Genomic DNA, 27,343 nt, shown 5'->3' with positions numbered 1-27,343 from the left:
AGGAGGGTGGGGGCAGCCAGGTAGCACAGTGAGTAAGAGCACCGGCTCCACTGTTGAGAAGACCTGGAGATCGAATCCCGGGCTCAGACACTTAGCACCCACCCAGAAACACCTGTAACCTTGAGCAAGTTACTTAACCCCAATTGCTTAGGGGCGGCCAGGTGGCTCAGTGAGTAAGAGCACCGGCTCCAGTGTCGGGATGACCTGGATCAAATCCGGGCTCAGATACTCAGCACCACACCCAGAAATAACTGGCCGTGTAACCTTGAGCAAGTTACTTAACCCCGAATGCTTTAAGAAAAAAAAAAAAAGAATTCAGGAGGGTGACAAAGGCACCAAGTCCCAGCCCAACAAAACCTGCAGATGCAGTAGATGAATCTTCTTTGGAAACAAATCTTGGCCTCAGACAGATCTTCCCCCTTGAAATGTACTACTGATTCTCAGCTTCTTTCTTCAGTTCTGTATTTTCTTTCATCTTCTTGCCCTTTTCTCACCTGTTTACTGAGAGCAGTTATTTGAATGGTGCTATTGGTGGCAGAGTGAATGTCGAGTATGCTGTTTTCCCACTTTCACTTGAGTGGAATCACATTCTCTTCCTTTCCCTTGGGCTATGATGGATCAGACACAATGTATGAGTTATATGTTGTAGCCACCTACAAGGCTTTTTTTCCCAGATAGGTCCACACCTGCCTATCGTAAGACTGCACAAATTAGCTATTACAGCAACTAAAGGTTGACTCAGTTTCTGCAAAAAATCCAATAGTGATGTATTTTACATGTTTAAGAACTGTGATTGCTGATAACCAAGGTCATTCACACTTTGTGATTCTCCAAAAACATGGCTCTGGCCACACCCCTTAACACCTGGCATAAGCAGAAAGAACATCTGACTGGGAGCCTGGAGACCTGGATGGAGTCTGGTCCTAGTCCCACTGCTAACTGGCTGTGTGTCTCTGGGCAAGTTCCTTCTCAGTTGTGATCCTCACTTAGCTTATCCACAGTAGGAGGCCAAGCTTTGCTTAGCACTTTTGAATACCAAAGATATCTCTGCACTGAGTCGCACTGATGAGAGCTGCCCCTTCCAAGATAATTTGGTCAGCTAAGACTTTCAGGAGGACAGATTGTTTTCAGAGGAATCATTCCCTTTGTGCTGGCGAAGAAGTCAGTCCTTCCCTACTGGGGGCTTTTCCCGTTCTTCTAGCTCCATCCTGAGAGGACAGTAGGTTGGGAGGCACCTCCCATGCCCACTTGCCCCCTGCTCCCAGGAGCTGTTAATGGCAGCTTTGTAGAAACAGGTGGTGAGGGAGACATATGCTCCCTCAAATGGCACAAGCAAGTAATTCCTGGCACAGTGTCATTTCTATGTCCTGACCTCTTAAGAGAGGAAGAGGTTTTCTGGGGCAGCTCGCCCTCTTGCCAGATAACAGGGATTTTTACGCTATAGCACTGCTTTTCAGGTTACCTTTGGCTCCTGACTCTTTGGAAAGCCAGTCATCTATTGAAAGATGATAAATTTCCTGAGCAGTATGGTTCTTGGCAAGTGAAGTAGATTCCACGCACGAGCTTCAGTGCTAGAAGAAACTATGGTGAAACAATGAAGCCATGATGTGGAGGGAAAAGGGGCCAGGACACTGTGCTCCACTGCTACACTGACTGCTTCAGATTCTGTTGGTCTGCTAGGAAAGCAAAGAAGGCACTGTCTGTGTGACAGCCCCATGTGTGCACTGCTATTCCTGGGAAACAGATGCTCTCAGAGGCTCTCTATGGGTATGAAGAATTTACTGAGTCTGGAGAACTTTCCTAGGAGCAGAGATTTAGGGTTTTGGAGGCCAGAGGCCAGGGATGAGGAAACTGAGGAAGTGAGAGGTTCATTGACTTGCCCAGGGTCACAGCAAGTGTGTGTATGAGGCAGGATTCCTGACTGTAGCAGCAAGCACCCCAAGCGTCCTCAGGGTTTGCCGCCCATACAGGTTCTTGGATCTGGAGGAACGTGGTCTGCTAGGAGTCCTGGCTAGGCTTTCTGCACTGTTTCCCAATTGTTCTTTAGTCCTTAAGCATTTTTTCAAATCATTGGGGGTGGGGTTGGGGGTGGGAACAAGCCTATCTTGTATCCAATAAGTGCATCTGTTACTTGGAGTCCTTGTAAAGGAGCTAGAGGCACCTTTTCCTCTCGTTATTCAAACCTTGACATAAAATGTGTTTCTAACCTGTTACTTTCCATCACTGGGGCAGGCCTGGAGTCAGAAAGTTTCATCTTCCTGAGTTCAAATCCAACCTTAAATACTTCCTAGCAGTGTGACCCTGGGTAAGTCAATCAACCCTGGTTGCTTTAGTTTCATCATCTGAAAAATAAGCGGGAGAAGGGAATGACAAGCCCCTGCAGTATCTCCGACAAGGAAACCCCAAATGGGGTCATGAGGTGTCAGCCACAACTGACTCAACTGAAAAACAGCACCAATTTTCCATCCATCACCAACTATGCCCCCAAAACCAAAGCCATGCTACCTGAACCCAGAGCTTGAGGATGCTGAGCCAAGGATTCTGTCTGAAATAGGGGAGCTGCACTAAATGATAAACAACAAATAACAGTTAGCTAATTCTTTATTTACCTTATTCCATCTAAGCTGCAGAATGCTGCAGGCTAGGTGCTATGATTATCCCCATTATACAGAGGAGGAAACTGAGGCTCAGGATGTGACTCCACACCTTCCTGCCCCAAGGCCCCCATACTTCCTACTATACCACTGTGGAAGAAGACATTTTCTGTCACCAGGCAAGAACAAAGCAAAATGGAGCCTTGTCCTTGGACATGTCTCACATGCCAGCCTTATGTGCGGTTTTGAATGCAAAGCAAAGAATTCATCTTTTTCGATGCACGTGCTGTCTAAAAGCAGGGAAAGCTGACATTTTAAGACTGACATCGATTCCAAGAGGAAGAAACACATGCTACCATCCTCTAGAAACTAATTTCATTCAAGGCCGCTTTTGCCCCTGGAATTTGGCACCAGACTTCTAAGTGAATGCTATTAAATAGGATTGTCTCCAGTTGACCAAGGTTCATGCTAGGGGCTGGTTTTAGAGATCTCCTAACAGTGAAAATGCAATTCTTCAATTATACTTCCTAGATAAAATGAAATTACCTTGAATGCATGGTCTAGTGGGCTTACTTCTGATAATGCAATGGCAAATGATGAAATCCGTTCAAACAGCAAAGTGTATCTGATCAAAAAATTTAATGCATCATAAAGAAGGAAAAAGCCAAATGGAAAACAAAAGACCCAGGAACTGGGAAAATGCCATCTCTCCAACAGTTTGCCACCTAAATAGGGTCACTACCTCTCTCTAACTATTCCCTATTATGCTGAGTTCTGCTGCCTTTCAACTTAGTTCCTCCTACTAGGCAAAAGTTCATGTGCAAAGAACCTAGAGGTCTGAGGGGACTACAGGCACGAAATGAATCAGTAGGGTTATGTGGGAGTCAAGAAGACAAGGAAGACCTCAGGGTGCACTAAAATGGATGCCACCACCTAACAGATGAAATGTTCTCTTGGACTCTGGGCATCATGTTTTATGGAGACCATTTATAAGGCAAGCTATATCTCAAAGATGGTGAATACGGTGCCATATGAGAATCAGCTGGAGGAATGAGGAATGCTCATCCTGGAGAAGACACAGGGGACATGGAAAAGGATATCACAGGGAAAGGAATGAGAAGAACATCATAACAATGAGAGATGCCTCCAGTGGGAATGGGCTTCCTCGGGAGGTAACAAGATCCCTATTTTTAAGTCTTCAAATAAAGACTAGAAAGCCACTTGTTGGTTATGTTTTAGAGAGAATTACTGCTTAGACCTCATGGCCTCGGAGGCCCCTTACCACTCTATTCCAAGAAGACAAGACTTTTTAAAACATACTTAAATCAAACCAAACCAAGTTTTTCAAAGACAAGCTGTTTCAGGGTAAAACAAAGAGATCCATCCAGAGTTCACAAAGGAGTTATTGTCTTTACAACCTCCTTCAAGGACTAGCTCATTTATACAAGTCAGATAAAATCCCCATTTTTCCTATTTATTGGACAGTGATTCTTTTATATGGTGGGGAAATCTTTATAATAAAGCCATACTTCAGTAACTGTGCTCCTTTTTAGGAGGTGCCAGCTGAGGAGAACTTACCGACCTAAGTGGGTCATACCAAGTTACTAAAAGTCACATGAATAACTGACAGTAGTAATCATCAATCACTGCACGGGATCCTTTAAACACAAATATTTGCATGTGTAAAGGCAAGATGGCCAAATGGACCTGGAGTCAGGAAGACTGGGGTTCAAATCTGGCTCCTGGTACATGCTAGATGTGTAACCCTGCCTAAGGCCTTGGCCCATAGGCCCATCACAGACTAAGGGAACTTTGTGTTTCTTCCCAGTTCTGGAGCCATGATCCTCTGATCTGTTGGGAAAAGTTACTTCTACTATTCACAGAATTACATCTGAATAGTGTAACCTTCCTCAATGGCGTCACTTATATCAAATATGGGCATCCCAGAGATTCAGCTAGACTCCTAGTTTCTCATTACGTCGGTAGGTTTCTGGCTAGATTTCCACATCTCTGCCTGTGCTTGTCTTCCTCTGGCAGTACTTGGGGCTCTCTGCCTACATTTCTACCCATCCTTCACAAGGCTTTAAATCACCTTGACAGTGGCACTCAATCCTGGTATAAACCTGAAAATAGGGTAGAAAGAGGAAAAAAGAGGTTGAAGTGAGTTCCAGTGGATAATGAATTGGAAAATTTTATCACAGCTATTTTCTTGGAAGGCTACATGGAACAATTAATTTTTTTAAATAGCATTTTATTTTTTTCCAAATCACATGTCAAGACAATTTTTAGCACTTATTTTTACAAGATTTTGAGTTCCAAATTTTTCTTCCTTCCTCCCTCCCACTTCCTGAAATGGTAGTCAATTTGATATAGATTATACATGTGCTATCATGTAAACATATTTTCATATTAGTCATAGTCGTGAAAGAAGAAACAGATCAAAAAGGAAAAAAACATGAAGAATAAAGTAGGTGAAGAAGTATGCTTCAATCTGCATTCAGAGTTCATCAGAACTTTAATTGGATGTGGATAGCATTTCCTTCACGAGTCCTTTGTACTTGTCTTGGATCACTGTGTTGCTGAGGAGAGATGAGTCATTCATAGTTGATCATCAAAGAGTATTGCTGATACTGTGTACAATGTTTTCCTGGTTCTGCTAATTTTACTTTGCATTAGTTCGTGTACAAGTCTTTCCAGGTTTTTCTGAAATCTGCCTGTTCATCATTTCTTATTGCAGCTTGTTCAGCCATTCCCCAACTGATGAGCATCACCTCAATTTCCAGTATTTTGCCACCACAAAGATCAGCAATATAGGTTTATGGACACGTAGGTCTTTTTCCCTTTTTGTTATCTCTTTGGGATACAGAATTAGTAGTGGTATTGTAGGATCAAAGGGTACACACAGTTTGAGCATAGTTCTAAACTGCTCTCCAGAACAGATGTATCAGTTCACAACTCCAACAGTGCATGTGTCCCAATTTTCCCACATCCTCTCCTACATATATCATTTTCTTTTTTTATCATATTAGTCAATCTAATGGATGTGAGGTGATACCTCACAGTTGTTTTAATTTGCATTTTTCTAATCAAAAGTGATTTAGAGCACTTCTTCATATGCTATAGATAGCTTTGATTTTTCTGAAAACTGTTCATATCCTTTGACCATTTGTCAACTGGAGAATGGTTTGTATTCTTATGCATTTGACTCAGTTCTCTACATATTGGAGAAATGAGGCCTTTATCAGAGACATTTGCTGTAAAGATTGTTTCCCAGCTTTCTGCTTTCCTTCTAATCTTGGTGATATTGTTTTTGTTTGTGCAAAATCTTTTTAATTTAATATAACCAAATGATTTATTTTACATTTTGTAATGCTTTCTATCTCTTGTTTGGTCATGAACCTGTAACTCACTTAACTTCTCCTTTAAGAATTTATACCACTGGAGTGGCTAGGTGGTGCAGTGAATAGAGCACTGGCCTTGGAGTCAGGAGGACCTGAGTTCAAATCCAGCCTCAGACACTTAACACAAAACCTAACCATGTGACCTTGGCCAAGTCACCTAACCCCAATTGCCCTCCAAAAAAAAAGCAAAAGAAAAAAGAAGGATGCATACCACTTACAAGATATGCTGGCACTGGGGTATGGAGATCCATATTGTCCTACTGGAAAGTCGGAGGGGGAGTGGGGGAAGATATAGGAGAGAGCAAATTGGGGAAGGGGGTATACAGTGGGATTGCTGTTTTGGAGTGGTTGGTAGGGGAAAGATGGGGAGAAAATTTATAACAAAATCTTGTGGAAATGAATGATGTAAACTAAAAATAAACATAAAATTTAATTAAAAAAAAGAATTTATACCACTTGATCTATATATGTTTACTATTGACATTACTTCATTCTCTAGCTTGCCTTTTAGTAAGATGTAGTTTCCTCCTTTATCTCTTTTAATTAGGTCTATTTTTGCTTTTGCTTTTGCTTTGTCGGAGATAAGGATTGCTACCCCTGCTTTTTTTTTTTTTTTTACTTCAGCTGAAGCATAATAAATTCTACTCCAGCCCCTGAAATTTACTCTGTGTGTGTCTCTCTGCTTCAAGGGTTTTTCTTGTAAACAACATATGGTAGAGTTCTGGTTTTTTATCCACTTGCTATTTGCTTCCATTTTATGGGAGAGTTCATCCCATTCACATTCACAGTTATGATTACTAACTGTGTATTTCCCTCCATTCTATTTTTTCTTCCTGTTTGTCTTCTCACTATTTTCACCCTTTCCCTCTTCAACAGTGTTTTGTTTCTGTCTACTGCTTCCCCCTGTCTGACCTCTTATCACTCCCTCTTTACTTAATCTCCTCCCCTCCTATTTTTCTGTCAGGTAAGATAGATTTCTATATTCAACTGATTGTGTATATTATTCCCTCTTTGAGCCAATACTGATGAGAGTAAGGTTCAAATGATACCTATCACCTATCCTCCCATCTTTCTCTCTACTGTAATAGGATTTAAGTGCCTCTTCACGTGAAATAATTTACCCCATTCTACCTCTCCTCTCCTTCTGCAGCCAGTGCATTCTTCTCTCATCCCCGTAATTCTATTTTTATGTCATTTCCTCAAATTCACCTTATACCCATACCCTCTATGTATATCACTTCTAGCTGTACTATTAGTGGAACAATTTTTAGGAATTACAATTATCATCTCCCCACAGTTCAGCTTCATTGAATCCCTTATGTTTTCTTTTCCATTTTTACCTTTTTTAGGCTTCTCTTGGGTCTTGATATTAGAGATCAAATTTTTTGTTCAATTCTGGTCTTCCCCTTAAGAAAGACTGTAATCCTTTTATTTCATTGAATGACCTTTTTTCCTTAAAGCATTATGCTTAATTTTGCTGAGTAGGTGATTCTTGGTTGTAGTCCTAGCTGCTTTGCCTTCCATAATATCATGCCCTATGTCCTCTGGGCCTTTAATGTTACAGCTGCTAAGTCCTATGTAACCCTGACTGTGGTTCTCCAATATATGAGTTGTTTCTTTCTGGCCAATTGCAGTATTTTTTGCATTCTTTTGAATTAATTTGCTTGATTCTTGATTTCTCATAGAGTCTTTAGCTTCCACTTGCCCAATTCTAACTTTTAAGGAGTTGTTTTCTTGAGTAGCTTTTTGTATCTCCTTTTCCATTTGGCCAATTCTACTTTTTTAAGCAGTTGCTTTCTTTTTCTAAGATGTGGACTCTTTTTGCATAATTCTCTTGCATAACTATCATTTCTTTTCTTGATTTTTCTTCTACCTCTCTTATATGATTTTTAATCTCCTTTTTGAGCTCTTAAGTTCTTTCTGAGCTTGAGACCACTTCCTGTTTTACTTTGGGGTTTTGTTCATAGGTGTTTCAACACTGTTGTCCTATTCTGAGTTTGTGTCTTGATCTTCCCTTTCACCATAACTTTCTGTGGTCAGATTCTCTATTTTTGGGTTTTTTGCTCATCTTTTTTGGCCTTTTTCCTTTCTTCTAAATTTGAGCTCTGTTCTGGGGTGGAAAGGGAATTATGTCATGCTTCTTGTGCCAGGGGCAGGCCCTGACTGTTTATGTGGTACTGCCCTGATGGTGCCCTGAGGCTCATGAGGGACTCTCATGTCTAGTGCTGTGCTGAGGCAGTGGGGGTTGGGGAGAGAGGAGAGAGGGTGGTTGGAGCTGCTGGAGGCTTTAGAGGGTCTGGCAACTTACTTGGTGCTGAGTTGGGGTCCTAGTGCTGGTGTCCAGTATGTGCTAAGGTTGGTGGGGTGTTTCTGCATTTCCCCAATGCTACCCTGAGGCACGTGGTGGTCTGACTACTGGTGGCTGCCTGTTTGCCTGGGGCTATGCTGAGGCATGTGAGGGGTCCTGGTATTGGTGTATGCCTGCTGCAATGCACTAGGGCTCAAGATCTCCCACTGGTTTATTGAGGTGGGGTTTTCTGCTGGCTTACTGGGATGCTTACCATCCTGGACTGTGGTCCCCTTTTACCCAAGTCAGACAGACCTTTCCTGCCAATCTTCCAAGTTTCTTTGGCTAAAAGATTGTTTCACCCCATCTTTTTGCTGGTTCTGCTGTTCCAGGATTTGTTTTGGGGCACTATTTTATGGTTGTTTGGAGGTGAATATCAGAGAGTTATAGTGACTTACTGCTTACTCCACCATCTCGATGTCGGGAAATCTTCAAACAAGGTGAAATTTAATCTAATGTATGCTCTAGTAAAATGTAAACTCCTTGAGTGGCAGAATTATTTAAAGAGGAGAGAGAGACAGAGACAGAGAGAGACAGAGACAGAGACAGAGAGAAAGGAAGGTAGTGGATAAGAGGGAGGTAATTCCAAAGAGCTAGGACAGGGAGTAAAAAGAAGAATGCCACAGAGATACCCTCCAGGGAGCAGTATCACTGGAGTTTAGCACAAGCCAGTGATGGCCCATGAGGCATGTGAATTGTGATTTCCAGAAAGCCACCAGCAGGAAGTACCATGTTCCTACTTCATTCAAGGCAGTGTGCTCCATGCCCTCCCTCAGTTTGGTACCCTGTGAAAAAGTTCCTAACACTCCAGCCTAGGTAAGGCTCTGCTCAAGGGAAATGTACTACATTTCTCTCTCGAGTAGATAGGTGCTGAGGCTCCCCAAGAGGACTGAGGCATATGAGCAGCACATGGAGGGTTATCACAGCCCCACTTCTAATGCCAGGATGTCTTAGTCGGAAAGTCCCTGGAGTTACCTCAACTGACCCCTTCTTTTACCAGAACTCAGGATGATCTGGGAGTGCTACCTTGTTGGTGGGCATCCACTTGCAACTAGAGACTCTCTGAGTTTCTACATCCAGTCAACCCTTGCCTCTGACTTTGAATTACAGAAAAGGAAATAATTACAGCCATTTGTGATATGGCTTTGGTGACAAGGATGAGTTTATAACAGGACCTGGATTAAGACTACTATGTAGGGGTGGTTAGGTTGTGCAGTGAATAGAGCACCAGCCTTGGAGTCAGGAGGACCTGAGTTAAAATCCAGCCTCAGACACTTAACACAAAAACTAGCCATGTGACCTTGGGCAAGTCCAATTGCCCTCCAAAAAGCAAAAAAAAAAAAAGACTACTATGTGATTTCACATAAACTCAAAGCGCCATCAGAGTACAGCTACTGGCAGTCATCCTTAGACCGCTTTTCACGATTTACAAAGTTTACTAGCTAAGAGGAATCCTTTGGCATAATCATCAGTCAAATCAGCAGAGGGTTCAACAGGCTAACCAAAGGCCAAATTCTAAGGGGTCAAAGCCCAGCCCTTAATTTCCTTTCAGGATGTGGGAGCCACAGCTTTGATTGCCTAACTGTCCACCTACAGAGAGAAAGCTCAGCCCAAACATTCTCACAAAGCAGCCCAGCCTACAAGCTGATTTTACTTCTCCAGCAAGGGGGGAAGGGAACTCTTTCCTTGTGCCAAAAGCTGTTTTTCAACAATGAACATATGTCTTAAATCTTTTTTTTTTCCTCCTTAAGGGTGCTGATCAAGTGAGTAGGACTGAGCAGAGATCCACAAAAAGTAAAAGTTGCTACAGTTTGGAATTGTCACGGTGAAATCCTAGATCACTTGCAAAGTTCAGCTCTGGCTAGTCATTCATTTTAATCCTCTTTTTCTAATTCCTCTCATTTCTCTTCCCCTCTTTCTGTGGCTGCCAAACCTTTACATTGTGACAGCTTAAATTAATGTTTTGATGTTTCTCCCTTTGTAAGAAGGCAACAAAGATGACAACTGCCAAGTAGATGACAAAAGCTGTCCAAATCAGGGACACAATGCCCTAATAAAGCCAACAGGAATCATTTCCATCTAATTACCTTGTTAATAAGATTTCTCAACAATTAATACAGCAGATTTTATTATCACTCTGAAAAAGAGCTTGTGATCTACCTATGATCATACCTTTCTTATATTCAATCCAGTTTAATATCCTCATGTTCAGTTCTGGGCCCAGTTTATCACAGATCTGCAGTTACTGTCCAAGACACAGCTACTAATGGACTAAAGCAATGATATACCAGGCATAAGTCATACTTTGAGCAAGACAAGTTCATCATCCACTTGGTTTTTCCTCTGTGGATTACTAGTGAATCTAGTTATTACTTTTTTATTTTTTTTACTAGTTATTAGTGAAGTGAAGATTATGTTGGGAAACATAGTTCAGGGTCAAGCAATGAAAGAGGCCCAATGCTTGTAGACTAATTAGAATTCTCATGCTTGTAATTTGTCAATACTTTAATCAAGAAGAGAGTCAGTAAGCACCACAGCATACAGTTAACTTACTTCAGCAATCCAGGATTCAGGTATTCCTTCCACCAACACAGACTGTAACTACTTTACAAATTGGTAGAGGACCTTCAAGAGTGTTTGTGGTAGATAAAAAACGCAAATGGGGACAACTTGTTGAACTTATTCAGCTGCGGCAAGTCTGGTCCTCTGACATAGATGTCTGGTGTACTTACTGATAGGCCCATACTCAAAGCCATCTAACCATGTTAGGTCATGCCAATATCGTAATGATATCATATATCGTATGACAGAGCTTTTGCAAGGCCAGGATCAGTCAGTCAACTTAGCATTTATTAAGTGCTTACTATGTGTCAGGCACTGGGGATACAAATACAAACAGAAAGAAAGCTTACATTTGGATAGAGGAAGCTGAAAAAGAGTGGAGGAGCAAAGGAGCCCACTTGGGGGGCAGGACATGGTAGAGGAAGCCTAGATCACACCAAAAAAGATGTCAATAGAAGAAGCAGGGGAGACCTCAGAATTAAATGGGAAAAAGCATCACAAAGAACTCTTAAGTTAAAAGCAACATCAGAGGTCATCTAGTACAATCCATAAGTGAAAAGGGAATCCATTCTATACAGTACTATTAAGGAATAATCCAGTCTCTACTTTCAGACCTCATCCACCAAGGAAGGTCATGCCCCTTTTGGGTTAAACATTCTCATATGCTCGAGTAATTATCCCATAGCAAGGTCACCAGACCCTTCACCACCTGGGTTGCCCTGCTCTGGCCCCACTCCAGTGTATTGCTGGTTACCCTAAAATGTAGCCCCCATAACCCAACCCCAAATGCCAGATGGGGCCTGATCAGAGGTGAGCCTAGGACAGTCCTTATTCTAGCCGCTTCATCCAGATGAATGTAGCCTAATATGGCATTGCTTTCTGGCCGCTGCTGATTCACATGAAGACTGTGGTCACTAAACCACGAAGGTCTTTTCTCTCAGGGCCTTTTGTATAGAATGGCTAGACACATACAATTGATTTTTTGAACCCGAGTAAAAGGCCTTACATCTTATTAATTACATTTCCATGCTGCAAAAGCTTCAAGCATGGCTATGGCAACAGATTATGCTTTCTTTCTAAGGAGCAGCTAAGCAAAGAAAACTCACTGCCATTAGCACAGCCACCTGGTAATGAATGAATTCTTTGGACACAGCAACCCCCGAAATAAAGAAAAACACAAAATAACCCTCAGTCCTGTGTGGCTGCTGCCTTCCACTTCTGCAGTAATTAGGGCCCAGTGGTGAACAAGGGGGCAGAGAATACTGAGTCATGTAGCAAAGAAAGCGAGGCTTAGAATCAGGAAAATTTGGTTTTGTTGTTGGGTTGTTTCAGCTGTATCTGATTTTTCATGACTCCATTTAAGGCTTTCATTGCAAAGACAGTAAAGTGGTTTGCCATTTCCTTCTCCAGCTTATTTTACAGATGAGGAAACTGAGGCAAACAGGGTAAAGTGACTTGCCCAAGGTCACACTGCTAGGAAGTATCTGAGGCCCAATTTGAACTCAGGAAACTGAGTCTTTTAACTGTAGGCCCTATACTCTATCCATACTGTACCGCCTAGCTGCCTGAAATTAGGAAGAAACTGAATTCAAATCCTGCCTCAGACACTTAGTAGTTGTGTGACCGTGGCCAAGTCACTTCTGTTGGCCTCAGTTTATTCATCTCTACAGTGGGGATAATAATAGCACCTACCAGACAGGGTTGGTGTGAGAATCAAGCGAGATAACATACAAAGTTCTTTGTAGACCTTAACACATTGTAGAAATGCTACCTATTATCATTATTATTATTATGAACTTCAGTGTTGGTAGATGTGAGATCTTTGTCTAACGATGGACTAGACACATTACTGGAAGAGATACACTAATGGGTCAGGCTTCACATTCTCTCTCCAAGAGGAAGGGTGTGTGAAACGAAAGGACCATTAGTTCTCCTTGGAGAGGCAGAATTTATCTTATTGTGTCCCCAAAGGCAACAAGAAATAGCATTTCATGGGAAACTAAGCCATCTCGTAGCATAGGGCCCTGAGAGGACTCTACAAAAAGACCCCCACGAAGGTGATTGTGGTGGTATGACAACATCTGTTACAAGGGATTAGGAAGTAGGAAAATTCCACAAAATACTTCTGATCTTCCAAATGAAAACAACACATTTGTCAACACTGATTTCAAAGCCAAGGTAGCTGGTCAGAGGTGACTGGCCGTCCCCCACGTGTGCCTTTCCCTCTTCAAAGTCTCAGCTCAAACACTACCTTTTCTCCATGAAGGTTTTCCAAATTCCCTCTGCAGCTGGTGCCTCCTCCCACCCTCTATTGTACTGTATCTACCTTCCTTCTTTGATAGATTGCAAACTCCTCAAGGGTAGGGAGTGTTTCACTTTTGTCTTTGTATAAAAAGTGCCTGTACAGGGCCTGGCCCACAGTAGGTATTTAATTTGCCATCTGCCCTGTAACTGATGCTTCCAGACTTCTAGACCTCATAAAACCATGCCATAGGGGAGTTAACCCACTCAGCTTTGGATCTACCACCCAGGGACAAGCTGCCCTAACCATCTGTCTGATTCATTTCCTTGCCATCTTCCCTGCCACCTCAGCACCATTCCCGACCCCCTTATTTCACCCTTCTCCTAGCAATCAAACCAATTCTACCACGGCTTCTGGAATATTCTTCCCTCTGCCTCCACTCACCATCCCTGGGACTTCCCAAAACAAAACAGACTCCTCTTTCTTGTTCATATTCCCATATATGTGGTGCTGTCTCCCCTGCTAGAATGTAAGCTCCATGAGGGCAAAGGCTGGCTTGCTTTTGTATTTACATATACAGAGCTTGGCACAAGGGTTGGTATATATGAAACCCTTAATGAATGCTCTTCGTTTACTCATTTCATTCATCAATAATTGCTGGATGGCTTGACAGCAAACAGTACGCTGGAAAACATAGATCAGAGGCAAGAAATTAGATCAGAGGCAAGAAATGAGTGACAAAAAGTTGAACTTGCAGACTATACAAAAGCCTTGCGCATATATGTAAAGAATATTTTCTTCCGGGAGAGAGGTGGGAGGCTTCAGACACAGTGAGTATCAATAGCATTACACAAAAGAAACAAATTACACTTTAACTGATGGGAAACGGTTGGCTGCTCCTGCTGCAGTCTGACTAAGGGGGAGTATGGAACAAAAGATCAACTTAACTTTCTTGCCTGCAGGTTACATGGCAGACTCACGCTAGATTTGCAGTTCAATCCCTGCCAGGCCCTTTTCTCAGATACTATTGTCACCTAAGATGTCATTATTTGCCCTCTTCTAGATGAATCACTGAACTCAAGCCAACAGTTTGATGACTTGGTAATCCTGGGATCGTAATTCTGTAGAGCATCTTTGAATTTTTGACCCTTTGACATATGATTCATTTCACATTCTCTAGAACCCTGAGGTGGAAGCTGTCACTATGCTGGTTTGATCTCCTGGAGAAGATCAGTAGGAGTCCATGGACAGGAGTCACACAAGATAGGGTGTGGCTAGCTGGCCATTTGTGCCATAAAGGGCTTCTCACATTGCGTCCCCTTGCCATCTCTTTGAGCAAGGAGCATGAGCATTAGTAACCAGTAAGATGAGAGAAGGCTTCCCATAAAACATGGCACTAGATCTGAGACCTGAACAAAGCCAAGGTATTCTAAGGGTGAAGCCAGATTGGATTGGAGGCAAAAGCAAAGAGACAGAAGCTGCAATGTCAAGTGTGAGAAACAGAAAATAAACAGAAATGTCAAGTATGAAAGAAGTCTGGAAAGGTAGGGCAAAGCCAAGCTGTGAATGCCCAGAGTTTTACATGCCAAGCTGAGCAGTCTGGATTCTGTGCTAAAGGCGAGAGGGAGCCAATGAATATTCTCCAGTAAGAGAGGGACGTGATTAGACCTATGCTTTAGGAAATTTATTTCTGTAACCATTTAGAGGACAGATGGAGAGAAAAAAAGTCTAGAAACTGGGAGATACCAATCAGGAGCTGAGCGTAACAATCCAAATGAGAAAGGACATGGAGCTGATCCAGGACATGGTGGTTGCCCTGCTCCTGGAGCCTTCAGGATAGGTGCCAAAGATACCATAGAGGGAGAACTGGCAAAATGTGGCAAGAGATTGACAACTGACAGTCGGGGGGAGAAAACATGCTGATGAAGTCTGCAAACAGGAAGGTAGATACAATCAATACAGTGGAGGGTGGGAGGAGGCACCAGCTGCAGAGGAAATTTGGAAAACCTTCATGGAGAGAGGGCAGTATTTGAGCTGAGACTTTGGAGAGGGAAAGGCACACGTGGGGGACAGCCAGTCACCTCTGACCAGCTACCTTGGCTTTGAAATCAGTGTTGACAACGCTTAATGGGTTGGGGGCAGGTAAGGAAGGAGGAAATCATGAACTTTGGTTTGGATACACTAACTTAGAAATGCTGATAAGACCTGCAGGTGAAGATGTCCAGCAGGCCATCAATGCCACATGCTTGGGGATTCAGAGAGAGATGAGGAAGAAATATGGAGATTCGGGAGTCATCTGCGTAGAAATGAGAAGTGAGCTCACACAATCTTAGACCAATGAGAAAGGGAACACTACAAAGAATGAAGAAGGGGGCCCAGGAGAGAGTCTTTGAGGGAAGCTACAGTTAAGGGGTTAGGGCATGGATGGCAATCCAACAAAGAGACAGAGGAGCAGTCAGATAAGTAGGCAGAAAAGCAAGCAAAGAGAGAATATCCACATGGAGGAGGAGGTCAACAATGGTAAAATCTGTAGGGAGGTCAAGAAGGAAGAGTACTGAAAAAGCCCATCAGATCTAGCAGGTAAGAGAACCTCGTTAAGCTTGAAGAGAACAGCTGAAGCTGATTGGCTGGTTAGCACACACATGTCTGCATGCATGGGTGACATACATGCTCTATGTGTCATATATGAGCCTACCAATCAACTGCAACTGTTCTCTTCAAGTCTATATATACAGATTCATAGATATCAATATATACCCAAACACACACACACACGCGTAGAGATCCTGTGGATTTTCATTCTACTCTATTTTAACTGCAGCTAGAATTGACTTTTGGCAAGTTTAATTCACTGTATATACCTATAGAAATACCTATTTTTATGTCACAAAAACAGTATCATTCGACCCAGTTGAACAAACATTCACTGCAGGTTCACTAAGTACATGCCACACATGTACAGTAGGCACTGCTAAAAGGGAAAAAAAAGACAGAGAAGATATGGTCCCTCCCCTCAAGGAGCTTATAGTTTAGAATAAGAGAGAAGACAGGTCCACAAACCACTATGAAATTGATCATGCAAATGCGCAAAATTTGTTTTACTCTATATAGAATGGCTGGCAGAACCAATAAAATCTGTATTTGAAAAGGGTTTTTTAGATCATAAGACTATTTTGCATAGGTTTCCACAGTTTAATCTATTAGGTGGTGGGTGGTAGGGGTGAATTTTCAGGAGTAGAACCAGATATAACTGTCTTAATGAAACTTCCATAGCTAATTAAAAACACAGCAAATTGTATGATAAGAGTAACTCAAATTAAAGGCTATTTTCAAAGCAGGCGACATCTGTTGTAATTGAAGGGCAGATTGTTTAGATCAGGAGACAAGAGGCTCTCCTAAGTACTTGCAAGTGGCCTGGATGAGGTGTCCACCAACAGAAGGAACTCTCTATCCCATTCAGTGAAGCTGTGACCATCTCAAAGTGAAACCTCCCAAGGCATTACATGGTGGTGTGGCAGCATTTCCCATCACCTAACATAGTCACTTAACAAGCATGTGTCCTCCTGCACCATGAGCCTCTGACAAGCTACATATGCTTGCGTCTGACCTGGGGCAGCCAACTTCATTACTGCCCATGGGACAACACAAATTTCAACTGCACACTTGCATATGTTTATATAAGACTAACCTTCACTAAACTCTGAAGTAGATAAACTGATCTCCAGCATGCCTCTAGCACCTTCCTCACCCTGCCCTTCTGCCCTCTGCTTTGGCCTCGGGCCTCCCTCAGACCCACTGCAGCAGCAGCCACAATCTGACTTCACAACCTTCCTTTCCACCTCTCCTTCTCCTATCCTTGCTTGATATGTCATTCCTTTAGACTCATAGGCAACTGAAGCTAGCTTTGTAAACAAATTCAGGTTCAAGTGTTCATAGTAAGCAATGGCTTAATCTGGTCTCCCTTCCTCCCTCCCTCTTTCCCTGGAAGGTGTCTCAAAACCCAGCAGTTAGAGAAAGAGGTCCCCACTCCATCTGGATATTATGATGGGTGGAGAGATGGCCAATCACATTCTCACCTTCCCAATGGGGGGGAGGTCTCTATTTCAAAGAAAGCAGCATATCAAGCCTTCTAGAGGTCATCAGAGATTCCAGATTTGGGGATGGCAGGGACCTCCAAAGCCATCTGCTCCAGATTCACTCATTTTACAGAGGAGGCACCTAAAGTTCCAAGAAGTTAAAGTGATTTGCCTTCCAGAAGGTCACACAAGGAGTAAGTGACAGAGGCAGGGGAAGATGCATGTCTGCCCATTACAAAAGCAGTGCTTTGCCTTTGGCCAGTCTGCCTTCCTATAATCTGAGTAAAGATACAGAACAAGTCTCATGAGGTAACTCAGGAGGCTTTTAAAATAATTTCCCAACCCACTGTTTTTCAATTGTTGTTCTTCTAAAACAAAGATCTCAACAGTGTTGAGAGTCAGTGGCACCTCCTGGTAATTCCTCTGCAATTTCTAGCCTTCAGAGCTGCCAAAGGACACTTTGAGGTAAATGACTTGTCCAGGGTCACACAGTTAGCAAGTGTCAGGGGCAAGAACTACAAGGTCTGTCCTCACTCTACTCTAACACACTGCCTTTCATTCTTACTAGCATGTGAAAGAGCAGTGGATACTGTCTGGCATGAACCAGGTTCAATTTTTAGAGAAGCCATGTTAACAGTGATTCTTTGTACAGTATGTCCGTGGGCCCTCATTTGCTTTTTCTCTGCACAGGCAGTTTTAGCTTATGGTTCCAAGTTGTCTTTAGAAATCAGTGAGTGATGGTGATGTTGGATTATCAAGGAAAGCAGAAAAGTCACCACATGTCAAGCTCTGACAACCTACTTGACCCTACTCTAATAGCCTGATTACTTAGAGGGTACCTGAGAACAAAGGCCTTTGCAGAACTTGAGGAATGGTCTGTGATAACTCTTGTCCTGATGATAACAAATTCCCTACAAAGAATGATTCTCTAAAACCAACGCTTTTTTCTAGTCCTCAGCCCATAACTTTTTCTACCACAAGTATTTGCCCAGATGTACCACAGAGGGTTACTGAGCTGCAACTCTAACCTGACCTGGAAGGAAACACGGCCCTTCAGTGGCCCTTTTATGGAGCTCAAATCTTCTGTTCCCGCAGAGTCCACCTCAATTCTCCAACCACTCAGAAAAATCACAGAAAACAACAAAACACATGAAAAAATGGAAAAAACAATGAAAAAAGGAGGAAGGAAATAGTGGGTCCAAATTGTTGCGAAACAAACCCCGTCTCTTTCTTCTCCTTGTTCATTGGCCAACTGACCACAGAAGGCCGGGCAATACTGAATTTTCTCTCCAGTTCCTGTACACACATGACATCATTACGGTATTATGTATGCATATATACACACATGTACACATGGATATATATATACACATATGTATATACACACATACATACATATAGACACTTCAACACTTCAATGAAGAGAGGAGCTCATCAACAGCAGTGCAACCTTCAAAGACATAGATTACAATTCATTCAGGCAGCTGGTGGCACAGGAGCTAGTGCACCAGGCCTAGAGCCAGGAAGAACTGAGTTCAAATCCGGCCCCAGACACTAGCTGTGTGACCCTGGGCAACTTAATCTCTTTTGCCTCAGTTTCCTCATCTGTAAAATGGGGATAATAAAATAAGATAATAATTGTAAAGTACCTGAAGCATATTAAGCGTTGTGTAAAAGTTAGGTATTATTAAGTTAGCTATCCCATCATACCTTCTCATCCTGTGCTAGGATGGTTTTCAGAGGCAGAGGAACTTTCGATGGATTATGGAGAAAGCAAGGGAATTCCAGAAAAAAACTCTCCTTCTGCTTCATTGACTACACTAAGGCCACTGACTGGTTGGATCACAACAAACTGTGGCAAGTCCTCAAAGAGATGGCAGGAACAGATCATCTTACTTGTCTCCGGGGGAACCTGTATGCAGGCCAAGAAGCAACAGTTAGAACCAAACACAGAATGAATGGTTGGTTTAAGATTGGAAAAGGAATATGACAAGGCTGTATACTGTCACCTTATTCATTTAATTATATGCAGAGTACATCATGCGAAATGCCAGGCTGGGTGAATCAAAAGCTGGAATTAAGATTGCAGGGAGAAATATCAATAATCTCAGATATGCAGACAATACCATTCTGATGGCAGAAAATGAAGAGAAATTAAGAGGGAGAATCATGAGGGTGAAAGAAGAAAGTGTCAAAGTTGGCTAGAAGCTTCACGTCAAAAAACAAAGATCTTGGCAATTGGTCCCATCACTTCCTGGCAAACAGAGGGAGAAGAAATGGAAACGGGGTCAGATTTTATATTCTTGGACTCAAAGATCACTGCAGATGACAACTGCAGCCATGACATTAAAAGATGCTTTCTCCTCGGGAGAAAAGCTATGGCAAATCTGGACAGCATATGAAAAAGCAGAGACATCGCCTTGTTGACAAAGGGCTATACAGTCAAAGCTACAGTTTTTCCAGTAGCAATGTATGGCTGTGAGAGTTGAACTATAAGGAAACCTATGCACCACAGAAACTATACTTTGGAATTGTGGTGCTGGCAAAGACTTTTGAGAACTCCTTGGATAATAAGGAGGTCAATTCTTAAAGAAAGTGATTCAGGCTATTCACTGGAAGGTCAAACACTGAGGCAGAAGCTTAACTATTTTGGTCACATGATGAGAAGATGGGACTCATTGGAAAAGACCATGTTCTGGGAGGGACTGAAGGCAAAAGGAAAAGAGATGGCAGAGGATGAGATGAATAGACAGAACCATGGAAACAATGAGCATGAATTTGGACAGACTCAGAGACAGTGGAGGAAAGAAGGGCCTGGTGTGCTGTGGTCCATGGGGGTCAGAAGGAGTTGGACACAATTGAATGACTGAACAACAGCAATACCAATAGCTTCAGTAGAGGATACAAAATAAATCCACAAAAATCAACAATATTTCTCAATAGCAATAACAATATCCAGAAGAAAATAACAGAAAGCAAAATCTTATTCATAACTACTATAAAATGAGTAAATCTCTGAGACCAAATCTACTTAAGAAATATACAATGCTTATGCAAACATAATTATAAAATATTCTTTAAAGAATGATTTAAATTATTAAAGAAATCATCTTTGCTCAGGGTTAGGCTGCACCGATAAAATAACAAAGCTCATACTACCTAAACTAATGCAAAAAATTAGTGTCAAACCAATCAAATGACAACATGAGACTTTAAAGTGCTAGCCAAAATCACAGCCAAATGCATTCAGAGGAAATAGAAGATTACAGTAGCTTCCAGGTGTCAAATTAAGTGATAAAACAACAATCATCAAGACCTTCTGATGTTGGTTAAAAAGTAGAAAAGGAGCTGAGTAGATTAGGCTAAATAAAAAAGTATCAGAAACAAACTCAATAGCCCAGTATACTACAAACCCAAGAAACCTAAATCACTGGGGGAAGAATGCTCTACTGGACAAGAGCTACTATCAAAATTAGAAAGCAGCAGAGCAGAAATTAAGTTCACAAGAACATCCTATACCATTTAACAAAATAAGTTCAAAATGAATATGGGACAGGGAGATAGACAGATGTATCGATAAATAGACTGACAGATAAATGGATAGATAGATAGACAATCAGACAAAGAGAACTTTTATGTGACCTCAATATAAAAAGTCACATCATAAAATAGAGAAGAGTGAAAAGTCTTAATCAAAGGGATAGAGAAAACTAAAAAAGATAGAGTGGGTACTTTAAATTAGATGAAATTGAAAGGCTTTTCACAAACAAAATCAATATACCCAGGATAAGAAGGGAAACTGTCAATTAGTGAAAAAATCTTTTTAGCAAGTATCTTAAGTCTGAAATTTAAAACATATGGGGAATTAGAAAGAATATAAGACCAAGCACCACTCACTAATGAAAAAGTGGTTAAAGAATATGAACAGTTTTCAAAACAAGAACTGCAAACTATTAATAATAATAGCTAGCACTTTAAGACTTACAAAGAAATTCAAAAATATTATCTCATTTGATCCTCACAACAACCCTGGGAATGGATGCTATTATTATCCTCATTTGACCACTGGGGAAACAGAGGCAGACAGGTTAAGTGAGTTGCCCAGAGTAACACAGCTAGTCTGAGGCCCCATTTGAACTCAGGTATTCTTGACTCCAGGCCCAACACTTCATCCACTGTACCATATGACTGCCCATTAACGACTATTTGAAAAACTGCTCCAAATCATTAACAGTAGAAATCAAAAACAAAAACAACTCTGAAATTTTACCTAATATTCAACCAACTGGCAAAGATAACAAAAGAAAAATACAGTCACCATTGCAGGAGTTCTGGGAAGCCAGACACAGTAATGCATTGTTGGTGGAGCTGTGAACTGGTCCAACTATTCTGGAAAGAAATTTGGAATTATGCTAAAAGAAAAAAAAAGACTAAAATGCCTATATAGAGATCACACAGCTAGGTGTATACCCTAAGGTGGTTTAAAAAAATCAAAAGGGTCAATAAACACCAAAAATTTTCCAGGGGTACATTTTGTGTTCAGCAAAAAATTAGAAACAAAGTTGGTGTCCATCAATTAAGTACTAGCTAAACAAATTGTGGCATACATGAATGCATTGGAAAATGCCTTCTGTATTAAGGGAAAATGTGGAGAATGTGGAGAACCATAAAAGGACTTACATAACTGATTTAGCAAAAGTAAAAGAAAAAAACAAACAGAAAAACAATGTACATAATGACTTCAAGAATGTAAAGTGAAAAGACCTAAAAATCCTGAGACAGAATTATCCTTTGTTACAATGACAAAGTGTGGCCCTGAAGGACCAAATAAAAGGCATCTCCTTGAGTTCTTGGCAGGGACAAGGTCCTGGAGTGTGGATGTTGCATCTAGCACCAGCCAGAGTTGATGGCTCACGTGACTAGGCTGAATTTGTTATAAGGGCTGGCTCACTTGGGAGGGGAGAGGAATGTCTTCAGAAACGAAAGTGATATGAAAACAAAAGACATAAGTAAAAAATAAATTGTTACAAGCTCCCTGGGCACCAAGGCACCACTGAAGGTGTTCTCGGGTACCATTCACTCTTGCGACAGTGACCACCTTTGACAAGTCACTGTTTCCTGGACATTTCTTACTGAACGATAATCGTTCTTGTTAACATGCTGTATTCTACTTGTGCCCATTCTGGGTATCTCAATTGCCCTTCAGATGATGCACTATTTTGATTCCCGACAGACCGAGGTGCTCTTTGATTGATAGCAATACAACATCACCGAAAGAATCCCGCCATCTTCAAAAGAGGGGCTTTTTATCATGGAGCAGCTAGGGAGTACTCGAAGAAATACAGAAATTCAAAGATGCAATACAGTCCACTCTCCTTCTCCTGTTCAATTCTCAGCCCAGTTCATTATCCATCTGTAGCACTCATCCCAGATATCAGATGATAGATGACCTCAATGGGCAGCCCATTAGACCATTTGTCATAGTCTAAACAATTGACATTTTTCATCCATTTTTTTCCTAAAGGGCTTATTAAGCCAATTTCTTCTGAGTGGCTGTGAAATTCTTTGAGGAGGTCCTATAATATTCTGAGACTTAATGTAATCAATATGTAGGACCATCTAGAGAATTTCACTATTTATAAGCAATGTCTCTTCCATTTGACCTCCTCCATGATGGAAGCAAAAATCTCGGATGAGCAGTTGTCTCTCTGTTTTATAGCTAATTTGATATGGATCATTATAGGATCATGGGACAGAGGGAGTGTCCTCGTGCCCCACTTTGATATAATGGGACCTATATGAGGCTTATAACAACCAAGTGCGTAATGATGAACATCAATTAATTGGTTATGTTTTGCCATTAAATCAAGTTGATCGCTTAGAGTGAAAAGTAGCAAAAAACAATAAAAAGGAAGTCAACAAGCATTTATTAAGAGCCTACTATGTGCCAGGCATTTTGCCAAGTGCTGTATGTGGTACAAGAGAATCTGTACCTGTGCTGATACAGAATTATAATTATAACCTGCAAAAAGAGGACACAGAGTTTGACAGGTTTCCTGGAATTAGCGCTTTCGGCATCTGCATTCATTGTAAAGAATTACACTGTGATTTCTGTCAAATGTGCCCAGAATGTGCCAGCTTTGGCTTGGCTTGACAGGTAGGAGTCTCAGGGCTTTTCCTTCAGGGCAGAGAGCAGGAGGGGTGGGGTGTGGGGGCAAGTTAGAAGTGCAGCTAATAGGGCTGGAATACCACACAAGTGCAGGCTGGTCTACAGGAATTGTGGATGGTAAGAGAGAGTGGTCCTGGACTCTATCAGGGTATCATCTTCTATGTCTTCCTCACTCCAGAAATCCTCTGAGCCCACTGGGGGTGAGGGAAGGGGGAATGGGAGGGAATGCTATGTCTTCAAGGTCAGTGGGAAACAGCCAGGATTGGTGCTGGTCCCTAACCCATAGTCCTTGGGACCCTCCCAGTCACGTTCACACTCCTGAGGTGTGCCATAGAGGCCAGCAATAAGACATTAGAGCAAGATATTGTCAAAGAAGATATTTATCTATCTCTGCATTTCCTGACTCAGTAAAGAGAATGTTAGAGTCTGGACGAGTCTATAACTCCAATCTCAGTTGTCAGAATGTGGTTAATTAGCCACCTACCTGTTCTGTTTGCAAAAAGGAGAACTTCTGCTCTGTCTTTAACCTGAAATCAACTACTTGACTTTATTTGGGATATAGCTGAGAGGTAGAGCTAACTATGAATGACAAAACCTGTATGATTAATTGATGTCAGAGCAATAATCATCTTCACAGCAATTTTTTCCAGACACTGCTGAAGCATTAAACCACTCGATAGAGGAGGGGGGGGGAGGAGACATTTGGGTGAACTTCAAGATGAGTTATCGAAACGTCACGACTAATGACAGCCTGGTGAAGGAGAACTATGAGTGTCACTTCTGGTAACATGGAGGTAAATGTCACAGTGTCTCCCAGCACACCAATACACGGCAAATTCCCAGGCAATTTTGGAAGGCAAAGATATTTGCAATATTGCTTAAATCCTTTACACTGCAGATAGGTTGTAATATGGTTGGTAGAAAAGATACAGTCATCATAAACTCTTGTATTAGTTTTTCATATAATTTGCCATTTGTCAAATGTTAAGGAGAGTAAACTATCTGAGATATGACGGAAAACTCCCCATCTCCTGATTCCTTTTTCTCTCCTGAACATTAATCACTTTGACGATCTCCTTCCAGCTCCATAGAACCAATGAGCATTGCCTCGAGAATGAAAAGGACAGAAAATCTTCCTTCTGCCACCCAGAGGATACTCTCTTGTCCCTCACTCCACCTTACACCCTCGTGGGGGGCTTCCTCCTTTGGTTTCCATAACTTTGCCTGTGACCTCGAAGCAGAAAAAGGAAGAGAAATCAACTGTTGCTGGTCTAATAATGAGCAAATCCATTAAACAAGGGTAGACCTCTCCAAATCTGAGAAATCACTTAGCTATAGGTTGTTTTCAAAATTGTCATTAATTGACATTGACCTAAATAAGAATAGCCAAAGATGTGACACCCTCAAAGAAATTCTTCACAGTTCCCTCTATCCAGATCAGATTCCAGGTCTTTCATTTCCTTTAATGTCACCACATCCATATTCCCCAGCTGACACGTTTGGCCTTCTCAGTACAGGACTATCTACTCCCATCTAGTTCCTTGCAGATAAACACAGTCAACCAGATGCATGTGAACACTTACCTATTTAGCATCCCACTGAGGCTCAAGAAATATGTTTCCCCCATGTACTCTCCCACCTTCAAGATCTATGAAAATTGTAACAATGAAAGCAGGTCAATGCATTCCTCCTGTTTAGAAGCTATTTGCTGCCAAGGTCATTTATTCTTAGAACGTGTTTACTGGAAAAATGCAGTTGTATTTGAATGATTGTTTAGGGAAAAATAAAGTCTATGGGTGAGTCATCAGAAGAAAAAAAAAAGGTCATTTGAGAAGATTGCAGCAGAAGAAGGAATTGATAAAGAATATGGAAATGAATTCTAATTATACTGAAAGGCTCTGTACCCTATAGTGAAATTAGTCTTCAATAGACAATACGCCTTGTTAACAATAGGAATCTTTTATTACACTTTAACTTGGATTTTTTGTCTCATGTTGTACCACTTAAAATATGCATTAATAACCACAATGAATGAATCTCTTTGCAGTGGCTATTCTGAGCTCTTTGAATGAGCATGCTATCTAGTGGGAACCTTTGAAAGGGAAACTGTAACATACTAGATGGTACCTAGTCTGATGACAGATGACGAACTGATGAGAAGAGAGTCTCCTCTCCAAGCAGCTTTTGGCATCTCGACAAAGTCCGACAACCCACACCTGTGTACATTGAGTCTTTGAGGGTGCAAATCAGTGAGGACATGCCTTGGTGGAGATTTTCACTGTTTTATCTGACATTGCTGCTATCTTGAAGACTTGGTCAAAGCTGCCATTATTCCAGCCTGCCAGTGAAGGCCCAAGGAAAAGACTCCTAGTTAGCACTGAATTGAACGGGGTGTTTCTATACACACAATTACATTGTGAGCATTTCCTCATGCTGGAACACTTTCCTCTTTTCTTCTACTTAGCAAAATAGAAGAGAGAGTGGGGCGGCCAGGTGGCTCAGCGAGTAAGAGCACCGGCTCCAGTGTCAGGATGACCTGGACCAAATCCGGGCTCAGATACTCAGCACCACACCCAGAAATAATAACTGGCCATGTAACCTTGAGCAAGTTACTTAACCCCAATTGCTTTAAAAAAAATAGAAGAGAGAAAAGAGAAGGGGGAAGGGACAGACAGACAGAGAGACAGACAGAAAGAGAGAGGGAGGACCGAAAGATAAGGGGCTTTGTTTCTTTTCCAAGACACCTGGATGCCATACTATATTAGTAGAGGCCTCTTCTTTAACACAGAATTTTCCATATTTTAAGTCTGAAACATCTCAAATACAAAAAAAAATGACGTCTAGCATTTACTGATTAGAAAGCTCTAGAAGCCTATTTAGTTACATACATATAGACACATACATGTCACTCACTGCCCATATCAGTGCATGTATTCTCTCTGCTACACCCCCACAGAGCTATACAATACAGAGACATATATATGGCTCCCTATTTGATTGCTCTCTTGACATATACGTCACATATATGACACATATGTGTATACATATGTATATGTGTGTGTATACACAACACATTGCATTGGATTAGGAGATTTGCAAAGTCCCTACAGGGAGAGAGAGAGAGAGAGAGAGAGAGAGAGAGAGAGAGAGAGAGAGAGAGAGAGAGAGAGAGAGAGAGAGAGAGTGTGTGTGTGTTTGGGGGGAGAGCACCAACTAAATGCAAAACATTGATCAGTTTAGGCATTGTTGTGGACAAGACTGGGTTTAAAGGCAAGCGAGCCAATTACTGTCAAAAAATAAAAGGACATAAGGTTAAATTTTGCAGCTAGAGAGATATGACAGCTATTTGCTTCTAATCTTCCTCTAACAATCAATACATGGAAGAGTAAATGTTATTAAACTAATTTACTCTTCATCAAAAATCAGAAATGAATAGAATAATTGACTCTTTATAAACAGCAAGTAACACAGCTAGGAAAAGGCTGCATAGAAAGAAAAGATCTAGCCCACCTCTTTCCAGATTGTCCACTGCAAGAATCCATGTCTTTAGGGTTTACAGGATCATCTGCTAAGCCTTATTCCTCCTGGGGGCAAGACTCTGTCCTTGGTTCTGGGTGGGGTTCATCACTGTGATGTTTTATGAACTTGAATCCTAGAAAGGCCCATTCCCTAGGGATCATGGGTGGTGCATTAGAGATGAACTATCAAAAGATGAAATAGAAAGTAAATAAAGCTGCTTATCTGAGGTAAGGAGGAGTTTTCATTGGGCTCACAACTTGTCCATCATCTCAGTGTGAGCAGTGAGAAAAAGAAGGGAGGAAGGGAAGAAGGGAGGAAGGAAGAGAGGGAGGGAGGGAGGAAGGAAGGAAGGAAGGAAGGAAGGAAGGAAGGAAGGAAGGAAGGAAGGAAGGAAGGAAGGAAGGAAGGAAGGAAGGAAGGAAGGAAGGAAGGA

The sequence above is a fragment of the Petaurus breviceps genome, unplaced genomic scaffold (assembly GCF_028583685.1).
Source record: "Petaurus breviceps papuanus isolate PSGF00001 unplaced genomic scaffold, PetGlider_PUasm1.0 90681, whole genome shotgun sequence".
Taxonomy (NCBI): domain Eukaryota; kingdom Metazoa; phylum Chordata; class Mammalia; order Diprotodontia; family Petauridae; genus Petaurus; species Petaurus breviceps.
This window is presented reverse-complemented; position numbering follows the sequence as displayed.